This window comes from Nilaparvata lugens, chromosome 1 (genome assembly GCF_014356525.2).
Source record: "Nilaparvata lugens isolate BPH chromosome 1, ASM1435652v1, whole genome shotgun sequence".
Classification (NCBI taxonomy): domain Eukaryota; kingdom Metazoa; phylum Arthropoda; class Insecta; order Hemiptera; family Delphacidae; genus Nilaparvata; species Nilaparvata lugens.
Genome location: NC_052504.1, coordinates 61440190 through 61452549, shown reverse-complemented (window position 1 = coordinate 61452549; position 12360 = coordinate 61440190). Strand labels below are relative to the sequence as shown.

General features: G+C 33.9%; 1 protein-coding gene across 4 annotated transcripts in view; it reads left to right on the top strand.

The window, feature by feature from the left end:
• The first annotated feature begins 1637 nt into the window (after nucleotides 1-1637).
• Nucleotides 1638-12360, top strand: part of LOC111047531 (neuropeptide CCHamide-1 receptor) — a 190420-nt gene continuing 179697 nt past the window's right edge. Inside the window, exon 1 of one of the 4 annotated variants that reach the window (XM_022333294.2) lies at nucleotides 1638-1723. The gene's annotated coding sequence lies outside the window, so the exon portion shown is untranslated. The remainder of the gene's footprint in view (nucleotides 1724-12360) is intronic. The other 3 variants (XM_039438716.1, XM_039438722.1, XM_039438760.1) reach the window with 3 other exon arrangements.

The window sequence follows — 12360 nt, the reverse complement described above, 5'->3', positions numbered from 1 at the left end:
TAGTCAAGTTCAAAGAAATACTTATTGCACGTCAATCAGCACTGACCAACCGTTCAATATGAGCCTGGAAGTCGTCTGGTGATGACAGCTTTGTTAATCGCATCCACAGCGTGCTCATCCCACATTTTGAAACCGTTGGTTACATGGACTACTCTGTCATATAGAGATGGACTGAATATTATGTTCATATGCTTTGACATCATTTGTCATCACAGGCAACGTCACTCAATTGATCCACAACAAAATTACACTCATCAGATCCATGTATCATGTGGACTGATTTTGACATGAGAGCAGAATCACCATCTTTTACTCCATGTTTTTCTAATTGTACTTCTTTCTCCCAAAGAGCAATATTAATTGAAGTATTTTTCAAGAGTCAAAATTCTAGCTCTATGAATCAATTACCTTCGAGTCGATTTATCACTCCATTACTAGATAATATTTATCATTTATTATAAGTCACTTATAAAATTCATTGGTATGTATTAATATTATCAAATTTCACATGTTCACGTCAATGAGTGGGATATAGAGGATAATAAAGCTACAGATTATTGTAGAAATTCCATGTACATAAACAAATTGGGTCAAGTTTTCCTGTACATATTGGATCTGGAACTATCCTGAAAAACCAATTCCACAAATAAATACAGTGCACAATGTTTGAGAATGTATCGTAGATAATTCAGCTTATTGTTGATAGATCTATGAATTGATAGATAGCTTTCAACTTCGAATACAATTATTATGACAGTATGACAGCAATTGGAAAAACTCCAGTTCCTAACGAACATTCGTGCATATATATGGTTTCAATCCGAGCCAATGTGCTCAAACTCATGAGTTCAGAGAACAGCTTTTGCATGTGAAAACGATGAATAGAATTTTGAATCATGATCATTTTTTCGATAGGACTATGCATGGAAACAAGTGCTCTAATTATACTGCATTCACCAACTTCTAACTTTATTACTCGCACGATTGCACACAATTTTCAGCTTGAATTGTTCGAATTCTGTCAAATGTGGAAGCTTCTCAACTCATGAGCTAGAACCAACCGAACTAATGGGAATGATGAACTGAGAACTAACCAGTTCATCAAATCATTGCATAATATTATGAAGTTTGATACATTAGAATATAGTAATAGATACACAAAAGATCACAGAATTATCTTTAAACTCGATTCACTCGGGAAATATTTGAAAATAGTTATAATCAGGAATGTAACTTATGTTACTTATTAATTCTTACTATAAATTTTCATCTTCATCTCGATTTTGTCTATTTTTCAATTCAATGGTTGATAAATTTAAAATTCTAGATATCAGTACCTAATATCATCAATATAGTAACGGATCTAAGTATCTGTTGACATAATCGGAAATGAATTAAGAACAACTTACGATCAGAAGTAATCACTAAAGTTGAATATAATATTGATAAACATTCCTCCTTCGGTTCACCCTACTTCAGATGATGAGGACGCGTATTGTTCTAGAACGTACATTCAATGATATTGAGGATTGAGGTACATTCGGAGGTGATGAGCGTGAGTTGTGGGAGGGTGTAGTTGAGGGGGGTCTGGGGGTAGCTGACTGAGAACGCTTGCGCCAACAGAAGGGTTCAGGATGAGTAGAAGCAGTCAGTAGCGGGCCACCCGCCAGCCTGACGCGTCACTCTCATGTGCCACGCTCCAGCTTTATCCCTAGCAGAAAAGGCAAGTCGTTTTCTATCTCACAAAACTACTAATACGGTAATAAGGTTCACAATGATGTGTATGAATGAGCCTTGCTCTTGTAGCCAAAATAAAACGAGAACTGCTCCACTTTCTCTCACAATACAAAATTAGTTGTAAACTTTTAGAGCTTGAAAGTTCAATTCGTACTTTCTATGTGATGAACTAAAAGACATTCGCTTCATTGAATCTTGAGGATTTTGTCGTTTATGGCTTTATGACTTTATTTTCCAAAGATTTGCAGTCAATAGAGCAACTATAATCTCAAGAGAATCCCTATATACATAGTAGGAATTATGAAGTCATCACCCTGCGAAAGTCTTTCTCGCTATCAAGAATACTGAATCATATATAATCTTTCAAAGATTTTAATGGTAATATCCAATTTTACGATTTTTCATCATTTCAACTTGAATTACATGAATTCTACCTATTATTTGCTTAAATCAATTCATCACGCTCCTCTAAGTAATAAAATATGGATATTCATAGAATACATCAGTGATATTGAAACTGCAATATTCATAGCCTCTGGGCAAGCTTTTTATTATTAAAATGAATAATCACCACAATATCAAATTCTGAACTTCACAAAATGTATTTTCTATCACTATCAGTTTTTCCCAGCTCATATTCATGCAGGAAACAAAAAATTAAGATTATACTGGATTGAAAGTTTTGAAAATATGACAATAATATACAGAAACTCCAATTCTCCATTGAAAAGGGGGAAGTTCAAAGAAATAGTAATTCTTCTTTGGTGAACTTTGATAATAGGTGACTTGGATATAGTTCTGACATTAGTATCTGTTTACGACGATAAAATCGATATAAAGAAATAAACTATGTCACAAATTACCAAAATTACGTTATATTTTTACTTTCCTTGCCCTATTACCATAGGTAAGGAAAGTATTGCTTTCCCAAAAAAATTAAGGTACCCCAATTTCTAAATTTCTATACATTTCAAGGTCCCCTGAGTCCAAAAAAGTGGTTTTTGGGTATTGGTCTGTATGTGTGTGTGTGTGTGTGTGTGTATGAGTGTAAACAGGGTTTTTCGCGGTTTTCTCAAAAACGGCTCCAACGATTTTGATTAAAGTTATACCTGAAATAGTCATCGATAAGCTCTATCAACTGCCTCAAGTCCCATATCTGTAAAAATTTCAGGAGCTCCGCCCAATCTATGCAAAGTTTGATTTTAGATCCTTGATTATCAGGCTTCAGATACAATTTAATCAAAAAATTTTGAGTGGGATAGATTGAGCATGAGAATCTCTTCAATCAATGGAAACACTAGCATCAGGTGATCAATTTTCATAACGGCAAGGAAAGTTGTGTGAGTGCGCCACACCAGATTTTTGACGATAATATTGAATTGATCTTGATGAGTATATCAATCAACATTCATTTTATAGATAAATACAGTCAAAAGCATCAGATGAGAGACTAATAATTTTGCAGTTCTCTCAAATGGATCGTGAAATTCAAGTCAAACAGTTCATCCTTAATATTCAGCGATTCTCCTCTTCAAGAAATATTATGAAAAAAAATTTCATCACAAACTAAAATTGCTGTATTCATTGAGTTATGAGTATTTTATGCGTAGAAGACATTGTTAGGAGGATTTGATTCTCTAAGATATTTTGAACGTATACGAACGATTTAACGACGTGTCTTAAAACATGTCGTTACATAATTTAGAGAACTTAATACCTTCATCGAAAGTTGGTATTCACAGAGAATTTTCGTTCTATTCGATCAACGATACCATGAAGAATTCATCCTCAAAATGTCGTGGATTCGGTCCCTCTCATTCCCCACACCCAGACTTGTTGTCTTTGTGGGGAAAATTCACTACCTATTTATATATTTTTTCTGCTGCTGTATTACTTTTTTGTGAATAAAGATCATTTGATTTGATTCGATTTTGAAAAGATCCGTCTAAAAAATTAAACTTTATGCGTTCATATCTCAAAAAGTGATGATCGGAAAAAAATTCCCTGAGAAAACTTTTTCATTTTGATACCTTATTGTTAGCATAAGGATCGAAAAACTTAAAAAATATCTTCTGTAAAAAGCTTTTTCAGCCTTTTGCACAGCCGAGGAATTAACAGTCTATTTTTAAATTAAAACTTTATCTACAATGTGGCAAATTTTCATCGATCTTGTAAACCAAAAATTTAGAGCAGAATCTTTTATCCTCTGACTTTAATGCTGTTTAGAGTTTTGCGGGCCATAAACACTTTGCTGCTAGTGTAATATTAACAATTGTTTACCAATATAACTTCCAAACTTTCAATAATTGCATGAATTCCCATATCTCACATGTGTTTTGATCTCAATTGAGGTGCTTTCTTATAAAAATATCCTCTCCTAATAGGATTATCATTCAACTCAAATAATGATTGCCATTCTAGAATTTCCTAGTTCCACATGGGAACACTTTCGAAGATGCTGACTTGGAAATGATTTGGTTAGTAATCATAGAGAACCCTGCTTTTCAGACCAGAAGAGAATCATTCATGATGTTTCCATCTGATTTATAATTTTTAATTTTTTTTCTGAATTATTAGCACTCTCAAAAAATGTATTCCCTCTCATATTCCTACAGCATTGTAGATTCCACAAAATCAGGAACGGCACTGAACCCGAATGAGAAAGTTTTCTCTTGGAAATAAGTTTATTTGAATGTTACTACATATACTGTGTCTTCATAATTGGAACTTTACGTGTGAAGAATTGAATATAGGATTACTTTTACGTGTTAACTTACTCTGTAGGTATTGCAATGGAGAGGGAGGCTCCAAAAAGATCTCCTAGGCCCTCACTCACTGATTGTGTTAGTAGTTTGTTCTTGCGAATTGGTAGGCCTAACTCAGTTATAAGTTGGTGATGGTGCTATAGCAGCACTCACAATAATATTCCACCTTCATGGATTGCTAAAACTATTATTTGTAACTATCGAGATAAGTTGGAATCATTTGAAATTGATAACAATTGATGATAATGCAATGCAACATTCGAATTTGAACAATTTCAAATTATTTTTAGTCGATACTTAATTAAAGCTAGATACTCGAGATATTGTATCGATATGTAAAGATAAACTTGATATATTAGAGTATGTGAAGAAATTTCCGGTCACCTCAATCTGATTTCTTATCCTGAATTCAATAGTTCAGATTCTTCAACTCTTTCCAATACTTGAGACTTTTTACATTCTATAAATTTTCGAAAATATTTAACTCAAACAGAATATAACTCAGAAGAGCTTGACTAATTTAAAATCAGGCAAAAAGTACTTACGTAAGGAAAGATTATTGATAAGCCAGAGAAGTACCTCAGTTAAAATAATATTCGTTAACTCTATAGTTCGGTTTAGTGGAATTCATTCGGCTAAATGGGAATCAATATTACTCGTTTATTATGGTCATTGGAACATTTCGGAAATGCTATCTCACTTCATTCAGTACTCTTAACCCTTTTTGAATCCAACCATATATTGCAATTTTAATTCAATATTGTTCTTCATTTTCATATGAAGCTACAGCCATAGCCTACTTCTATTGGATTCTGTTGAGTCTAAGTAATACGATGGGAAGCCACATGAATCAATAAACGATTTCCATAACAGCTTCCTCTCGACAGTTGTCCTACCCGCGATAATAATAAGGTACAGCGCTTTTTTAAATCTCTGCGGCTCTTCGCTGTCTTGAATGAAGACTTTATTCCTCTTCCCAGATCCTCCTATTCTATTGATTCACTGCTGCACAATGCCCGGCAACTCAATTGGCACTTCTGTTGAAAACCCTCCATCTTCGACTCCCAGCCTGCATTACGCGATTCTCTGCTGAATCTAACAAAGTATCTGCACAACTCTTTTCTCTTTTTCAAAAGCTAATTTGAAACATACAAAGGATGAATTATTATCAATATTAGTTCAATTCACCGAGAAATGTTTGTAGTCTTTCTGTGAATTTGCGTGTAAGATAGGGAACACTCTTTCCTATTATATTATGATTTTGTGAATCCACTTTCAATTGAACAATTTTTCCAAACAAATGACACTCTATGAAATCATCCTGAAAGGTTGACCCCAGGTTTTCTTCAAGTGAAAGTTTCATATTACTGTTCATTTTCAAAAAATCATGTCGATTGCACCAAAAATGAAAAAAATCAAATATCAAGCTTTATGATATAATCATAGTTTATTATTTATGGGCTTCCTCATTATGGGAATTTTAATACGTTTTACCACCCCTCAATGAGCACATTAGAATAAATCATTGTCTGCCGATCAGCCATAGGATGTTTTTAATACAGAAATCTTATTCGAATTGTCTTTACTCTCTCTCCTATTCTAAAATGTATTTCGTGATAGCTTATATTCAACCTTTCTTTTCTACAATATATCACTCTATATTATGATGATTGAAACTATCTACTGGCCTTCTTCCCAGTACTCATCAATACTCATCATAGTATTTTGAGTGATTTTTCAAGTGGTATATTTTTAGGAGAACATAACATTGGAGTAATTGGAGGTCAAATCCGTATTATCTCTATCAGATCTCACACCACATGGCTTTGCATAGTCGATAAGCTTTCCTGTCTACATCTCGACTGGATTTTATATTTCTATTAGTCTTTTATTTGGAATGCTGTGCTCGAATCTTTGAATGTGAGGTATGAATTACGTAAGATTTCTAGTAAGAGAGTAATAAATATAAAATTCTCAATCATACAAATGATCAGAGAATGATTGATTCAAATAATTGAGCACAGATTCAAAAAAAGACAGATTTCTGTTTATTCAATCTCTGATAATAGTCACAATCACATCTGAATGTAATATAGAAATCAATGCAAATGATTGGAATAAGATTGATTAAGACTAATCAATCACATTCCCCTTGCATTTTTTTCCATAAACTAAACGTGTTCCATCCTTTGATTTATGATGCAGACTACAGGGTCCAGTTCAACAATAGGTTTTAATGTTCAATGTTCATGAGAATCGCAAATCTACTAAAAAATATAGTTACAAAACAGAATGAATAAGTTGATTTTATATGTGAAAGTTACATCTTCCATTGATAGATCTAGGTTTTCATTACATTTATCAAAGTCCTTTTCGAAGCATCAATCATCAATCATGCAACCGCATATATCAATAGCACTTGTGACAATTTGACAACTTTCAACTATCCACTGTGATCTTATTTCCTCTCGATGCAAAACATCCGTAAGAACGAAGAGCATTGAATCAATGTACATGAGATTGGGATAGTGAGCCAAAATTGGTGAAATGGGAGCTGACAAGGCACATTACGCATGAGCCGCAACGGTCATTGGGTAGAAGTACTTGCTTGACTGCAGAGAGGAATACTCTCGAAGATTCATCAATCACCTGTCATTTCAAATTCTCGGCTCGATCCATTATTCACGTCTTCGACGGCAATTACAGTTTTGATCGCACCACTGAGATATCACAGCAGTTAGTGGGTTCATCCCTACTACCGTACAAAAGAAATTTGACAGTTCTGCAACCTCACTTAGAAGCGCGATTAGTGAGTGAGTGAGATTGATGCATGCCTCATCTGTACTGATTATATGCATAAAATCACTCCCAGTCACTGAGAAAAATAGTCGCATACTAACTTACTACTACATACTACTCAGATATTCTTCTTGCATTGATGCATTGATTGAATGCTCCAGTTATCGAGAGCATTAAATGAATCATGAAAGAATTCGATACCTGAGAAAGTTAGAAGGTTACGTAGACTCTTGGTTTCTGTGAGTTCATCAAGTGTGATAGAACTAGAAGTGGATCCAAAATTTATTTGATCTTTTGAAGCACAAGTTTTTTCCTATTTCAATCCTCTTCAATTTTCTTCTTACTTCTGAAAGCTTGGAGTTATCAGCGAAAATCACTCGCATCAAGATGTATGTCTAACACAATTAGTGAGGACTGCCTTTCAATTAGAGGACTACCTATCAACTAAGCCACTTGAAGGAATTCCAGCAATATGGAGATTTAGGAATGTTTCACCTGTCTTCGGATTACACGATATTAAAGACTACTGAAATTCTACAGGTCCTTCAGTGATGCTTATCAGTTAATAATCTCTACAATTCAATATCATTGGAATAAACGATCCAAGAGGGTCCAGGCCCCAAATTTTCCGGCAGATGGATGGAGATTGAATATTAGGCTTGAGCCGCAATCCGCAATTGATTGCATGCTTCGCCTTACTTGCTGAGCTTGGAACTCGTTGTGGTCAACAAGCCTGCTAACCAATTAAATCATGGAAACAATGATTGGAATGCATCTCCAGTTAAACATTGCGTGATGCATTACAGGTATAGCAGGTAATAGTAGGAATATATTCAGAAGCGTTGATCCATATTGTAATATGGCCCCATACTGATAGACCAATATTCATGGTTGAGGTCAGATATATGAGTAAGAAACAGACCAGAGTTATTGGCATTGATCCAATTGGAATTTCAGTCCTTCGCATCATTAATTCCATTACAACTTTCCTATGAGGCTGATCGAGGACTTGCATTATCTTACAATATTTATTTTACTTGCACTATAGCATTTATTTTAAAACACAACATTTTTCTCTGTGCAAAGCACTGCTTTCCTGCTACTAACTATGAAAATGATTCATTTCTTAAATGATTGACTGATCTTCCCAAATTTTAATTGTAGGTTGGACGTCTGGAGATTTCTGATGACATGATACAAAATAATAATGTTTTTTGAAAAAAAATCTCAAGCAAGAGGATTTCTACTCTTGACGTCTTGACAATAGAATGAGTTTCCAAAATTCAATATTACAACCATTTCAGGGCAAATTATTCCACTCATGTCGATCCTCAATGTCTAATGTATTTCTTGCAAAATAATGCAACTGATCTCTATTGTTCAATGAAGTCATAAACATCAACATTCATACCGTATAAGGAATATAGTTAGGCAATAATTAAGATCTGAAGATCATATTATTCAACATCACAGCAAATCCCTTTATTCTGGGTCATCGTACCTTGTTCACTTAGGAAATTGGGCACAAACTCAATCAAATAGTTGGTAGGGAATGGCTGCGCTCATGTTCATCCATCGTACTTGTAAGTTTCAAGTACCGTTATCATTGAACTTCTCGGTTTCAAACTGGATGTGATTAGCACAAGCTATTAGTTTCTGCTACCCAAGTTCCTCCACATAAAACAACACCAGTCTCATCGCGTTTTGACACGTGGTTTAGATGATGCCTCTCCTCTTGATTACCTTACTAGAAACATTCCAATAGCATCCTTCAGCGGTTACTTGATGGTTTTTCAGAAATTTGAGTGGAATATGATGTGTATACTAGTATGTATGTGCAGTGATAAATATTTAAGCCAGGAGAACGGAACTTAGTCATATGTGATTGAAGTAGTTACATAAAATTGTTGTGTGAATAACGAAAAATATCGGGGACCGAGCTTCGCTCTGGAGTGAAAAAGCATAAAAAATTTATCACGAAAGAAGAAATTATAATAACATCTGAACATCTAAACATCTGAACATCTGAAGCTGGGTTTACAACAAAGTTATTAACAAAATGTTTATAAATTGATCCTCATCGATTTAATTAGATTAAACGGTACTTGACAAACACATATGTTCATATGTATGATAAGTCATATTCAATCTAATAGAATATATAAGGATTAAGCTATTAACATTTTGTTAATAGCTTTGGTCTAAACGCAGCTTAAACATCTAAACATCCAAACATCTAAAAATTTAAACATAACAGAAGTTGCTCGTTTAATAGTATAGGATACAACACAAAGCCACGTATATTGACATGCAGAGACAGGTATTCCCTGAAACGTATTACAACACTGACAAATTCATTCTGTTAGTGTTGTAAAATTGTTCTGTTGTGCTTCTTTCACATAATGATTATTCATAATGAGTAATACTCATCCAAGATAATGCATGGGAATACTTGATAATTTTAACTAGTCTTAAAATTAAAGTACAATACCAAATCAACATTTTTAGGGGTTCAAGTAATTAGAGACAATCATGCGTGAGTTAGAAATATGATTGTGACATATTGAAGTTATGGAAAAATATTGAGCGAAGTACCATACTTGGGCTCAAAGGGAAAATTATGAGATCAGAAATGAGATATCAATGAAAGACAAGTCAGTAGTGAAGCCTAGGAGAAATGATTTCATAAGCTAATGCTGAATCCGGCTCCAATGGACAGTAATTGAATACTTTTGAAAGTGATTTATCTGGAACTAAGCTTATTTAAAGGTATCAGAGAATAATTGTTATTCTTGCTATCATGTATCTTCCCCATCAAACCAAGTCACGAATTATCTGTAAGACACTGATTTATGATCAGACACCACATGCAGTACATATTGCATGCGGATATGCATGTAAATATTGTAGCAATACGTGCTTCATACTCGTGGAAACTTCCGCAGTACATAATGCCTAACGGGCTAAACTTATCAACAACTCAACACCTCATCAAACTTACTTCATTGCTCACAAAACGTGTGTTCTAAACAAATTAGTTCCACTATAGTTGCACTTATTGCTAAATAATTATATATTAATTTCTTCGATTTAAAATTTATTTATTGATTGATCCAAGATTCACGATTATTAATACATGCCTATTGAAATCTCTTAAAAAAGCAGTTTGTTTGCTCCAACTATCGGGCGACCGATAGATAATTGATTTGATCATTCATTTATCAACAGAGCCACAAGTTATAATATTCTATAATAATTTACGATCGGGCGAAGGCAGCAGGCTGAATCCAAAACTGTGTCTCTCCAATTTTTTGATAGTTGGAAAGCTTCCAAAACAATAATATTATGAACCTACTTTCCTATTTTACATGAATAATTCATAATTATCAATATCATAATATTATTATTATGATAATTCCGATCTGTAGTAATCAGGTAAAAATCATGAGAGTGCAAAATTTTTCCTAGTGAGTGTACTATGTCCCATTTCCAAATTAGTGGAGTAGGCCTGAACTACTCTAATCATCGACATCATGCTATATTCAGAAGTGAACTGAGCTGACGGCCAAGGTCTTTCGGAAGAATAAAACTCAAACAAGTAGGAATATCATCATAAAATTAGGACGTGTACAGTAGAAGTGAGTATATTAGGAGCTGTGGAGCGTTTAACGATCTCAGACATTACAAAGGCTCCATGATTTCTTCATGACCTCTTTCTATCTAACATTCCGGCATGACCCATATTACCTCCATTTGATTTTCCAATTGCTCATATCACCTCCATTCCCATTATGTTACTAAGGAATAGTGAAGTGCACAATGACATTCAACAGAAAACTGGAAAACTGTAATTATCTGGTATGTAGCCTATCTCTAGCATTACCATTTGTATGACACACATGATTAACTTAGATTTCAGATTATTTCATGATAACTCCAGAGAAGTGATGTCAGATTGAATTTTAATTTCATCGATAGTGTCATGAATAATCTCATTTCACGATCTGACTACATTTTTTCTCTTTTAATATTTCTCTCAATGCAATAGATTAATTATGCTACAATAGTAGCATTATTATCAAGTTACTTCAAAAAGCTTCGACCTTATAACTCTAACAGGCTACTCTATAAGGAAGTTGTACTTACACAACTTGTAAAATATAACTTTGATTGTATCATAATAAGAATTATTTTTCAATTTTTTAACCAAGAAAATTTAACTGGTAATCCCACCTCCTTGTTCAATCTTATTCAAATCTTATTCAATCCTCATGTTACGTAACCAGGAAAAAAGATATTTCAATCAAAACTCAACCAAGTTGATGGACTTGAAATTAATAATAATTCGAGTCATCTTTGATGACACGAAATGAATTGGATTCAAGATTGTGCGACCAGAATATTATTATCATGTTACTTTAGCCTGCAATCTACGCATCTACTCCAGAAAAGTCTATACTCTCTTTGAAGATTCAATATGTTGAAGTACTGCATGCGTGTGCATGTAAATGTGATATTGTATACATACGATATTCCCTAGTCTCATGAATATCTCATCCGCGTGTCAATACCAATCCATATTCTGTACTCCTTAGGGAGAGACAAAAATCTACTGCGTGATACGATTTTTCCAATCGTCATGACTCATGAGGCAATAGAAAGCACGTTTCTGGTAGTATGGAGTATGGAGGAGTGAGTGCGCACAATTTATTAAGATCTTAAGTTTAAATCTCAATATCACCGAATAGGCTACTTACTACACAGCACTTATCTGCGTAATCAATGGATACTAAACGAAACAGTAAACACTATAAATCATTTTGTAAATGATAAAAAACTGGTTATGATCATAAATTAATTTGAACAATAGTACACGAATCATAGAAACCATAATATAACTACTATAATAAAGGAAAAAGATTATACACGTACGGGATAGAAGAATTATGTTTGACGCGTCATCATGTCTGAACTGATTAACTTGAAATTTTGCATATAGATTTTCAATCAACCGAGGATGGTTATAGGCCTATTTTAAACTCTTTAAGATTCCACTCGG